This window comes from Betta splendens, chromosome 16 (assembly GCF_900634795.4).
Source record: "Betta splendens chromosome 16, fBetSpl5.4, whole genome shotgun sequence".
Classification (NCBI taxonomy): Eukaryota; Metazoa; Chordata; class Actinopteri; order Anabantiformes; family Osphronemidae; genus Betta; species Betta splendens.
In genome coordinates, this window is record NC_040896.2 from 10125908 (window position 1) to 10139510 (window position 13603).

Sequence of the window (13603 nt, forward strand, 5' to 3'; positions counted from 1 at the left end):
TTTAAACTGGCTCTTGTCACATCTAAAGGAATGTGTAGTATGTCCTTAACCTCCTTCACTTTATGCAAACAAATTCCTGCCACCTTCGTGGTAAATAGTAAAAATTCTTCTAAACTGTAAATTATACTTTAGCTTACAGGGCCTGAGTGAAGTTGGTTGGTTCAGTACATTCCACCACTGGTTTAAAGAGGTTTTTGACAGAGCAGAGCTCAGCAGGAAGCAATATCAAATGTAATGGAGTATAACCAATTATGACACCAATTATTCAGATGATTTCATCAATATACTCCACATAGTGTAAAAACATTCACATGCATGTCTGAAGCCCAGCAAATCAAAGTGCAAAGTTGACTGTTGTTACAGACTGGTAGTGACATTTCTCTGGCCCGAGGGGCAACGTGCTCTCCTGAGTTCTGCCCTATACTGCTTCTGCTGCAGCCCTGCATATGAAGAATGCATGAAATGTTCACAAAGCCTAGATACCTCAAGCCATGCATTTCCTTTGCTACCTAACCTAATATGACATGTATCCCTACAGCAATGCAGATTTAATGCTGCGTGTTCTTGCTTCGCTGACTGTAGCAGTGTTGGGCTCCTGTTTGGAATTTGGTACATTTACCTCCTGGAAGAACGTGTTCCTTTCACCAACTGAACAATGCTCAAATTGAATTTTGGATTCTTTTGTATCGAGTAAATGACAGCCCATGAAGATTACAGTGAAAACTGCTACAGATGCATTTCTGTTTACTTTAAGTGAGGTGTAACTGCTCCACTTCTGTATGGCAAGTAAAATGGGCCTGTCAGTTTTAAATGCTTGGCGAAGTAGGATGCCAATCGAGCATAGGATTTATTGCAAATACTAGTTTACTGGGAAACATGGTGCTGTGGTTTTAGAGGGCTACAGTAGTTTACATCTGTCACCTTCCTTCTGCCAGTAAAGCTGACAAGCATCACACAGCTAATAAAGACATTGCTCCTCACCCTGCAGCATGCATTGTCCTGATCTACCCTTCATGGTGTTTTGTTACACACTGGCAACTCATAAAGGCTGTTTAACTATATCACTATGAATATACAGCATCGTGGCGTCCTTCAGCGAGAAAGCATCTGTTGAGGAACTGAAAACTTTTGACGTAAAGTAATAAAAAGCTCGATAATCACTGAAGTAAAATTAGATCCCCAAGAAAAATTACATTATAACACCATAATATGGCAGTCGGTATTCCTATTTCTGTCACTTCATTACCTCTGATGTTGATTTCTCATATTTGCTGAGACATGCGCAATTCTTCGGGGCTTGTTGTCTAAAGGAAAGCTACATCAGCAGCAGGATCTTGTGAGGGGAAAAAAACATCATCTGGGAGAGAGAAAAGCCACAGCAAACACATCCATTTTCTATTTTGATTTATAGCACTTTGTAATTACAACAACCAAAGGGCTTTGCTCTGATGTGCAGATCCCGTATTCAAGTACAAGCTGATTTATTTTCTTGCCACATAGCAAAAGTTGTTATACCCTCGTGTCGTTTGCTTATTGCGTTGCGTGTGCAGTATTTGTATGTGCATGCATGCAAACATTTCATTATGCAGAAGTGAACCCTGAATGAGTGCTGATGTCTGCAGGCTGGCGGAGCTGTGAAAAATAAATACAAGCCAAATGTTGGGTGTGCCTGTGATACTGGTCTGAGCTCGGCATGAAAGAGATGTAGTTCATTTGTTTTAATGCAGAGGGGTTCAAATCTAAGACACTTTTACACACTGCAGTTTCGATTTGAGCAAAAGTTCGTAATTTTTATAGATGTACTGTATTTTATTCATGTTTAAAAGACAAGCACAGATGAGCTGGTTTGAAAACTCAGGCTCTGTGATAGTAGAGCAGTTTTGTAACAGGTATTCAACTCGAGAAAGAACTTCCCACCTGAAAATAAAAGCTAGAAGCAAAGTTAAACATCTATTACCCAGTTAACTTTAAATCCATAATCTCTTTTTCCCCTCCTTTGAAAAGTCGGTAATCTTTAAACCTGGCTCGCCAGGCTGCCATGTGTCTGAGCCGGCAGCAGGTAGAATTTGCTTTCCAAGCCCTTGGCATCTCTCACAGGCCTCATTACAGGTTCCTCAGCGTTTCAGCAGTGCTCTGACAGGCTGTACTTTCAGCCCTCAAATCAACAGGTCAGTAATGTTGGGTCTAAATCACACTTTACATTAATCACTGCACTTAGACGTGTGTGTGTGGGGAGGCATGTCAGTGTCCTTTTCCATTACTGATCTCTTATATAAATTTCTATGATAGAGATCAGCACAAGGAAATAATTGGAGGAACCGAGCGGGCAGGGGAATTACTCATCTGCTGACAGCTTTATTTATCTATTAGGCAAAATCCTGTTAGAAAAACGAAAAACCTTTAATGCAAGATATATTATAGTAATGCTGACAAGGTAAAGAATACTTATAATACTATATACCCTTTTGGTTTTATTGGAGCTTACAGTATAACTCTGTTACAGCAAGTGTGTCATATGGTTGTAGCAGTGACAAAAGTGATAATACAGTAGGACACTTCCCTCTGCTCTTTTTATAAACTCATTGATTTCTTGCCTATTGATGCATCACAAATATTTTTATATTGTAATTCTACAATTTAAACTGTTTTTCTTCTCTTGGAATACTTTAATGCCAAATGTGTGGTAATTTATGTCTACAAAATTCATACAACTCTTTCACAGTCTTTCTAACCTCCTCTGTGACTCGGTGCATCCACTCCGTCAGAGTTCAATAGGACATCTCCGGAGTTATGCTCCTGCAGAAGAATATGGTTAAAGCCGAACTTGTTTTAAACATTAGCTTGTGCTTGACGAATAAAGCACTAATGAGATAGCAATCAGAGAGGACCCAACTCCAAAGGCAGCCCGCTTGCCTGGCAGCGCTTGATAATCTCTTCGTTGGTTTCACTCAGCTCCCTTTAATCTGACTTCACATAATTTTTTTTTTACCCTCCTGATCAAGTAAACGCTTAATTATGGCTAATGAATTCTATCCAGAGCTTGGGTAAACACGTCTATCAAACAAGATCATGCTGATTTTTAACTAAAGAGAGAAGAGAAGGGGGGAAAAACCTAAACGGGGATAGCATTTACTAAATGGGAACATTTTCTGTCACAAAATGACGGCAGCCCCTCTACGTGATGGTCCTCTATCTGTAATAGCAGTAATTTACTGCTAAAAGAGGGAGAGAACTGTTGTAGTGCTTTTGTTTTGTAAAACTGAATACTCACACAAATTAATTTCCCAGCACTTCATCTTTTTCATCATGAGTCCCGTTAATACTCTCGATGGGTCTTTGGTTCACAGGTTCATTTTGTCCAACAGACACTATAGCAACAAAGAGTTTAGTCTGCCGCTGATGAATATTGACTCAAAATATACCCAAACTATAAATTGTCTCGAAGCTCAAAGCAGAGGAACACCGCAATATTTCTGCCTCAAGTCTGAGAAATTAATATTGAGCCTTTTCCTAATTTTTAAATATCAGTGTGACTGTGCCTGGCACATTGGGGTAATAAATATGAAAGGAGCGAATCCAGCATTTTTATAAAATTGTGCAGTTTGCTTACACTTCTTGACTTGAATGTTTCATGAAGTTTCACTCACACAACTGATATGTGGGATATCTGAGCAATAAAAAAAAGACGTTTAATCTTTCAAAACTGATTATTGTTGTATGTACAAAAATGTGCACTAGCTGCTGTGTCTGCCTCCCCCATGAGAATATTTACTCCGAGGTGTGGACATTTGAAGCGGTTTACATACCATGGTGCCCAGGTTATGACACACTCCATCAGTTTTCTAAGCGATTGCTTGTATGGGTTTGAGTGTTGTTTACGGTGAGATTTGCACCTTCTGCAAGACGCGACCTAAACTTTGTGTAGCCTTTGTCATCCTTTACCCATGCATGAAAGTTGGGCCTGAGCAATTTGTGCCTGGCATCCTTGAAAAGGTTTCCCCTAATGAGGCTGATAGAATGACCATTCATCCACAGGGGGGCTCTTGATGTGCCACAGTTCAAATGTTAATCACCCAAGCTACTCTGGCAAATTGACAGAGCTCCATTCACTGCTTGCTCTGTGAATGCGTTGCTTCTAAAAGCCACGGTTGTGTGTGGTCCCGTCTCTTGATGTGGGAGTGTACACAGGGAGTCCCCACTGACCCTGCTTTACAGTCCTCCCCTCACCTCTCTCATTTTTTTCCTGCCCCATGTTAACGGACAGAGCGCTGGCACACTCGTCCTCTGTGGTGTTGCTCTTGGGCAGGGCACTGTGGCCTGTTGACAAGGTCGCTTCCGGACTCCCTCCATCATCATGTCAGTGTTCACTGGGAGTGCAGAGTCCGGAACAACGGGGTCCTGTTTACACTCACAACTCTGCTAACCTCCCTGGACTCTGTGTTTAACTAGCCAAACTTAAAGAAGGGGGCAGTAAACAATGTTGTTGATGCTGAACTTTATATAGTACTTATTCTAAACCTAGTATGAGTGAAGTCATCTTCAACTAATTTATTCTGATGGCTCAATTTAAAAAATTTAAATTGTGAAATTAACATGTTACTGTATGTGGAATATGTCTAGTCAGCAGATGGATGAAATGGGCATCGGCAAACTCCAAGTCGCTGTGCTGCACACAAACTGGGCTCCCTCTGCTGAAGCCCAAAAAGAACCAGTGCATTTGGTTAATCCATTGGGTTGCGTTTCTTTATAGATCGCCCTGTTTACCTTCAGCAAACAAAACCGGCCTCGGTCATAAGTTAGCCCCAGATCAAAGCCTTCCAGGTCAGTGTTATGGATTTTACCCCAGTGAGAGCAGAACAATCTATATTTATATTGCACTTCAGCAGCATGACGTCCCAATGATCCAACTGCTGGTCAGCGCAGAGGTTCATGGGAGTCTGGGTACTCCATTACTGAGCGCACAACCTGCTCATACAGATCCACACCATTTCATTCTAGTAGTTCGTGATTACATCTCATTGCTTGACCGTGTTTAAACCCTCAGTGGTCCTGATGGCCAGCAGCAGTGCACCTCCCTAGAAACAGATGATGAATTACAGCAATTGTTACATTTCCAGCCGGGAGTCTGGTGGTAAATAGGCTCCTTTTGTTGTTGGACGCATTTTTGTGGCGCCAAATTGAGCCAGATTTCAAGAGGACACTCACCATTGAGAATGATATAGTATCTCCTGTAGAAACACACACACACACACACCTGGATTGATGTTCTTCACAGAGTAATACTCAACAACGACTTCTTTCTCTTCTTGTTATGCTACTCTGTTGTGACAAGGCTCCTCCACAGCAGCTCAGTGTGGCAGGATGGGGATTGCTGCCATACTGCAGCTGACAGTGATGAAATAACCGTTTAACGCAAGGTGACAACCAACACGTGTAGAATCATCACTTTCTCAAGGTGTGGAAGTGGCACTGTCATATTCTTAATCATAATATTCATCCGTGCTCTGAGACCGGATTAAACAGCCCATTACCCCGACTCTCATTAAAGTGTGGGGAGCCGCCTCCACAGGTAGAGCCCATTGTTCAGTGTGCTGGAATGTTTTGCACATGTACTACGTCTCTAAATGTCTTATGAAACCTTTTAATAACTGCGTTTACACAAGCTGTCGAACATGAACTTTCAACATTGTTTCTACCTTCCCTTCAGTTTCATGAATTATAATACGAACAAGTGTTTTCACTCTGTCTGCTCTTAGTTTGACATTCACCCAAGTGTTGACATGCTGCAGTATGTTCTGTACAGTGTAGATACTTATATACTGTGCTGTACATATTAGTCATATTTAACAGTACCATAAGTGACTTTTAAAATGAATGTGTAAAAAAGCGAGGTAAATCCGATGGCTGTTGGTGACAAAGTTGAATCTGTCTGCTCTATGTTTCAGTTTCCACCTCATACTGTTGCTCAGTTGTCTCAAGCCTACAGTAATTTTGATCCTTGTGTGTTTTGGTCTGACATTTTGCCAGGTAAATCCTTCCAATTTAAACAAGGCCTGTTTTTGGCCTTAACAGTCTAAACACATTATTTTGTTTTGATGATACTGTAACACTTTGAGGCTCAGGTCTAACCTGCCCCAGTCTGTCTCACCAAGCATCCAACTGGTGAGTATGGGTTCTCCTGTGTCTATGAAGTACATGCGTATTCAGAAATAAATATATTTCTTCCTGCTTTAAAATTTAGTGTGCCTGAGTTTTTGGAGCTTCTGTCAGTACAGTAGTTTACTGTAGTTTTTGCTTTTGGGTGCCTATGTGATACATGAGTCCAGAGCTTTCTTAAAGGTTGGCAGGTCCTTGAAGAAAGCTTCACTCAACCTTCTCCTCTGCTTCCTGGTGGATTTCTAGACTCTCTCCTGTGAGCAGGCATTTTTTTAGGGCTCAATTCCAATGCCAATAGCTGTTGCATGTATTTAGATTGTATGGTCACCACATAGAGCAGAGTAAGCACAATTCTACAGTATCTGCATTCATCTGCAGTAATGGAGCTTTACAGTCAGTGATGTCTTGATTTAGACAAACAGCTGTTTTGACTAAAAGGTCAGTGACACATTACCAAACACAGAGCTTTGACATGCCACACAACTGACGGCAGCTTTCTCAATGTAAATCGTGTTAGACCTTGGGAAATAACCAAGATTTATTGCTTGACAGCATGTGTCTTCTTAGCCCAGCCTCACACATGCAAGTGTCAAAAGGCAGGAGATAACACACTTTAATCACTGTTGTTTACTCTGCATCCCAGCTCAGTGGGAATGTTATACTGCTGACATGACATAGGAGGTTATCAACCAAATTATAAGAGTTCGTTCAGTGCTTTGCGTGGGTGGAATATACATGAATACCAAGCTGTACATGTTCGAATTGAGCCGAGCTTGAAGCAACAGCGCAGCAGCAGAAGATTTAGGAGAATATGAAAAATAGTTTTGGGTAATGGTTTGCATATTGGTTTAAATAAATACATGCTTCCTCAAGAGAAGTGAAAAATAAAATCAATATTGTAGCATGATACAGAGCATTATTACTCTCCCACACAGTTTTTGACATCTTGACCCCAGGTTTCAAGATATATTAATATTTCACTACTTACTGTATGTTCACGTACAGGAGCTTTTTCAGGGCGCATCACATAACAACTGATCAAGTGTTGACTATTATCAGGACAGACAGACAAGGTTGAGTCATGATTATGACTGATAGCATCATGTAAAGTATACTGGTATACTTAGTAACAGGAATTATTAATTGATATATATATATATATATATATATATATATATATATATATATATATATATAATAGCTAGCTAAGTGTGGACATAATAGCTGTCAAATCATGTGGGGTACTTGGTATTCTCCACATGCATTTGTTGCTTTAAGATATTATAGAAATAAAGTAATATTAAGACCTAATAATTTGTACCTATACATTATAACATTATATACATTTTTTTAAATCATGTTATGCAAAAAAAGAGAAAGGACAGACAAGTAGCTTTTACACAGAAAGGACTGAATTCCAGTGCAGTATTTTATTTGACTTCAGCTCTGAGAAAAGCTGCATGTTTTTAGAATTTTCACTTAATCTTAAGTCGAATTTGTGGGTGACCTTTCTTTCTGCTGCAGTTCCTGGTCTTTTCTCTTAATAATTAACAATTTGCCCTGAATTAGCTGCTTTTATGTTCACATCCAGGATAAATGACAGAATGTCAGTTTCATGTAGGCGGATGTTAAGGCACAGATAAAGGATAATTTGACCTTGTGAGTTGCAGTGAACTTATAATTCCTCTCTGACATTTTGGTGTATCAGAGGCATCCAGAACTGGGTTAATGGCAGCTGTTAGGTTTGTGTCACAGCAGATCAGATTAGAGATTAGAAAAGGATGTTTTTGCCGCTGACATTTAGACTGACAACTGTCGCTGCTTCCCTGCAGATCCTAGAGCATTTCAGGAAATAAGAACACAAGCAATATGAAGGCGCTATCTAGCAAACACTTATCAGCTTGTGGATGTAATAACAGGACTGAGAAACTTTTAGTTCAATAAAGTAATAGCTCAGGATCAGCCCAAGTGTTCTGGTTGCTTCTATTTTCACTCAAAAATACCTACACTATATATGTTGAACATTTAAAACAATTCCAAGTTTAATATTACAATATAAGGGAAAATAACTAATTTTATCATGACTGCTTTGGCCCATTTTAAATTTATACTATGTTTATTTTCGACCTGCTAGTTTCTTCGCTCTGTTTTGCTAAATGGCAGATCATTGATGGCTGAGATGCAAAGATGGAAAACAAGTAGCTTTCCTAAAGTTCTTTACGCTCCCTTCAGGGCACTGAAACTTTTAAGGCCAATCTGCCAGTGTGAGGAGAGGTGGGCTATGTTCTTCATGCTACAGCTCACCTGGGAGACTGACAAGACCTTGCTTTATGGGTCTGCAATTCCCTTCATGTACAACATTTGAGTTAATAGAAGTCTTCATCCCTGACCAACCTCATCAGGAGCTTTCTGCCAAGGAAATTATGGGGGCTAAAAATGGCCGCACAGCAGCAGCAGGGTGGGTTGGAGGGGGGAGAGAGGGGGCTGCTGAGGCGGGACAAAGAAATATCATTACAAGGTTAGATGAAATATGGATATCACAAAATAATAATCAGAACTCGGTTCACAGTCATAGAGCGTAGCAGGGGTGAGGCAGCTGGGATTAGCCCGTTATAGTGTAGCACAATTGAAAATTGTAGCATAGTGACTTTACAGCACATTACTGTTACTATCCAGCGCTAAAGGAAACTGAAGGACTGAATCAGCACAAGGTAAAACGAGGTGAACAAAATATTTATAACACAACATTCCTGGTGGCCAGTGGCTGACATCACTCTTTGTGAAAAAAATAATGTCGATATGTTGTTACATTTTGGCTGATTAGTTACATATGATGCACCAGGGCAATATGCTGAACATAAATGGGCATTTATAGAATTTTAAATGATTTATTTTGACCTGCATTTCATAGTCCACTCCACCATGTTCCCATATTTCATAAATTGGTCAGTAGACATGCAGACGTTTGCTGACTCAGATTAATTAGAAAGGATCAGAAAAGATTTACCCAATTAATGGTTTGGTCGCTGGTCTTTGTTCAATAGGACTCTTTGGTGTGGAGGGGTTTGTACACATGCAGCAAAGTAGGCAAACCTCTGAGCAGATAATTTAGGTAAGACGAACAAAGCGCCACAGTACGCTAACAACTAAATAAAAGCCTCAGTCCTTTTTGTGTGTGGTGTCTGGAAAGTGACTGGCTAAATGAGCTTTTGGATTGATGCATTATGGGAAGGACAAGGGTACTGCCAAAACCATGCCGTCAGTGCCACTTAGGAGGGGAAAAGCTCCAGATAAACATATGGTGTATTCAATCTTGCTAAGCCTTGGGGGGCCCGGGCGATGAGCGATACAGTGAGGAGTTCCATTAAGGACCGGCTGCTTTTATTTGCACTTTATTATTGCAAATAGATGCCCTCCCCTTCAATTCCATTGTTTCACGAGCGCTCAATTTCTCTACCGATGTCCCTTTGACAAAGCGCTGGCTGGGCTCTGCATTTAGATTTTTGCTCATATTTGCTTTCAATTTTTCCTTGAGTGGAAAGCCAGCGCTCCAATTGATCAGGTTGTCTGTAGAGTGGCCAGGCATGCTGCGCTGTTTTCTGTTTAGAACACCACTGCTAGATAAATAGATGTGTTTGTGTAATGTATGGTAATGCTAAACCCTGAAATCACTTGAAAAAATGAAAAGTACAAGTATGGCTGAAGTCCAGTGTCTCTGAGTGTCAGGAGCACTTCAGGCAGTGAGCGGGCGTCTCGCGCTGTCTGTCTGTGGTTTTTCCAATAATTTTGAACCCCAGGCTGTTGCCAGGAGTTGTAGCTTGTGACAGAGCCATTCAACCAGATTACAGATCAGCTCTTTGCCAAGTCAAGCCCAGCTCTTGCTAAATATTTCTTAAGAGGAAGTAAATATCTTCACATTCAGTTTGACTTGTAGGGTGAAATATTTGTCATCAGCCTCGGTCAAACGTGGGTCACATGTTAAGATTTCTGACAGTAGAGTCACCCTCATATATGACTGAGGAAAGCATTTAATTCTCCTCATTCCTCCACTGAGCCAGCTGCTATGTGTCAATGGATTGTAAATGACACCTGCCATGCTTCCTAGAAAATAAAAAGTGATAATCGAACTGCTGCTGCAGCTGTTGTTCTCCATCACTGTAATATTTTAGGACACAGTGAAAGCTTTCCTGAAAACCTTGGCAGGTGATCGTTTGACAATAAATACAGTCTGTCCATGTTACAGCTCTCCATGGGAGGACGAGAAAATAACGTAATCAGATTGAGAGAGGAAAAACAAAACATCTTCCGCTTCTGGTTTGTAAAATATTTGTAGTGACATTCAAAATACTCGGCGCACGCGTAGGGTGAAGACATTGCTGGCTGTAAGCGCTGTCATTTTTAGCCACTCGGGGAATCAGCTTGGCAGGCCTGACATGCTGCCATTCCTCAAGATGTACAACGCGCACTCCAGCCAAATGAAATGTTCCCTCAAAATTGAGGTCATTTCTGTTCAAATGTTTGTTGTCCTGACAATTCAACAGGAGGGAAAATCTATTACGACGATGATGACAATGGAAATATTCATATTGAGATAATCAAAACATTGTTGGACTATGTATATCAAGTTCTGTACATAGTTACATAGAAGAGCATAAATGAATGCTTGGCAGAGATCTATCTGTACAAATGGCCTTTTTATTGAGTTTGCTGTCCGTCTTAACTCAAATTCGAAGCTACTGACAGAAGGCGCCTTTCTGCACAATAATATTTTTGCACATGAATGAAAAGCCCTGTGCTTTGTAGGATTTGTAATGCAACATAATTTGGATGAGCATCAGCCTTAATTTTTTACTTGCTTAATCAAACTGCAAGAAAGGGTAATGCGCACTGCTAATTGGATTGTGTCATTTAATTCAATGATGAACAAGAGGCAAAAAAATGAATAAACAAATGAGTTATCTTCCTCATTTATGCAATTAATTTCAAACCATATCGTGAGCGTCAGAATGTGGCGAATTGGTAATATTAAAAGCTTGCACTTAACACGTCTGCAAATGCGAAGCACAGTGTGCAGCGTAGCAGCTTTAAAAACATTCTGTCTGAATGCTTTCAGTTGCTCATACAGTTGCAGTAATTCTCTGAGGAAATGCAGCAGTGCCGGGATTTCCCTGTTTTTATCAGGCTGTATAGGTCTTATCATTCTTCTCTCCTGCAGTTTCCATCCACATCAAATCAGGGTGAAATGTATTTCATCTCAAACATTGATCTACCTCCTCTACTCTGAGGCAGTTGAGATGTTTAACTAAAACTGTTCCAGAGTATCTACACTCCCCAAATATCAATGTTTGATCAACTGAAAGTTTTATGTTGAGAAATCCTCACAGCACCTTTAGCATTAAACATTAGTGACACATGATTATTTATACAACCACAAGGCTTCTGTCTGATTCTGACAGAAAACCCGAGGTGGGCAGCTGGAGGTGTCTTCCCTAGGGAGACCTGGGACATATGGTTGTGGCAATGCAGAGCCTTGTTATTGTGCAGTAAAGCAGTCCTGCAGGAGCAGTCAAGTAGTAATGGCAGCATGGAATGAATTGATGACTCATATTTCCACAGGTGCTGCATTAAAGTCACACTTATGGTTTTTGTGTCCTTTTTTAATTGATACCGCGGTTCATTAAACAGTATCGTTCTTTCAGGAAGTCAAATATTTGTTGTAGTGTGGGTTCGCAGCGTTGTTGTGCTTCTAGGGGCTAGTGCTTGTCTTCTTGAGGCTAATAGGGCTGTGATCGCAGTTCGTTCATCCTGATGTGGCAGGTCAGGAAGCGTGTCAAAACCAGTGTTCTCATTAGAGCACGGAACATTGATTAGAATTAAAATGAAAATGCTCAATGGCACAGTAAAGCCCAAGGACCATGAATATGAACATCAGCAATGTTTAAAGCACCATAGCCCACATTTAGGCCATGAGATGTCAAGTGGTGCATCAGTGATTCTCATTAAGTACAATTTGAAGTCCCTCCTTATTAAACACACATTGCTTTAATTGTCTTTTAATTTCAATATATTATGATGTAAGGTGTCTTTGTTAAACCTACAGCTACAGTACTGTACATACTAAAAATTGTGCTCATTGTTCAGCCATTATTGAGGACACACATCATGATGTGAGTCTTTCTTCAGACATAGCCACTCAGGACATGTAGGGCCGTCTCGGTGCTCCGTCGAGGTGAGCAGCTTCTCGATTGTCCTGGGTTAGCCGATTATGATCAGCCCACGTCAAGCAGCTCCCAGCAGATATCAGCACATTATCTAGGTTTCGTACAGCCACTTAATCACACAAGGCACAGAAATCCATTAGTCTCTGTCACTTTCTCCCCAACTCAGGAAGCTAGATCCCAGTCTGCCATTTGAATGTTATGGTCTCCTTCTTCCTATTTCCCCTCCCAGATTTATATTCCATCCGTCCCCCAAGACTTTCCAAACACTGCCTTACTATTACACTTTTTGCATGTGCTGCATGCTGTGTATTTTATTTGTGTATGGACAGCAGTCTCTCTATCATCTTACCATTCTATCAGCTTCATCCTCCAAAACCATATTTTCCCTCATGTCTTTGTCAAGAAGATGCATAGCACACAGCACAGCCTCGTGAAGCTGCATGACGGCAATCTCTAAAGAAATGTCCTCCTAAGCATGTGAAGCTGTGATAACCTCATTGCATATACACCATAAAAGTATATAAACATAATATTGCAACTGATCTTTGGTTATTCTCAAAATAACATGTGTGTATACACAACACTACAGTACGTAAAAAGTTTTCATTTCCTACACAAACCAAACAAACATTAAAAGATTGATGTTTAAAAAAAATGCATGTGGACACAACCACTAGTTTTTGTTTATGCCTCTGTGCAGACTATTTTTGCTTATAGAAAAATCAATAGAGGTTGAGTTATCAAATTCAGTGTGTGTTGGAAGAGAGTGCCAAAGGGGAAAGTGAGCGGCTGCAAAATCGATCCTGAGATATTGCCTTATTTAGCAGGTGCCATAAATAGCATTATGATGTTTAACTATTACTGAAGTTACAGAGGACAGGGAGGTCAGACTGCATGTTACATGTACTGTACGTCCACTTCTCGCCTGCTGAGTCTGTGCTGTAACTAGGTGCATTTTTGAAGGATTCTGCAGTGTCCTCTTCCTCTAGCACCGCGATACGTCTGCTTATCACATTTGATCAGCCGAATGAGGCTCGTTGTCACCTACAGTAATGATGGGGTCACCTACAGCTGGGAACTGTGACTGGTCTGAGGCGCGTGCATAGAGAAATGAAAGTATGAACTAAATAAAGGTGACATTTGTGACAAGATAGTCAAAATGAATCCATGAGAACAGTTACTGCAGAGACAGCACAGCTGCGGTAGTTCATATAAATTAGTCTGAC

The 13603-nt window shown here is 40.6% G+C and overlaps 1 long non-coding RNA gene across 14 annotated transcripts in view; it reads left to right on the top strand.

Annotated features, from left to right (window-relative positions):
• LOC129603124 (uncharacterized) overlaps positions 1 to 13603 on the top strand; it is a 179541-nt gene that overhangs the window by 34706 nt on the left and 131232 nt on the right. The gene's annotated exons all lie outside the window — the stretch shown is intronic.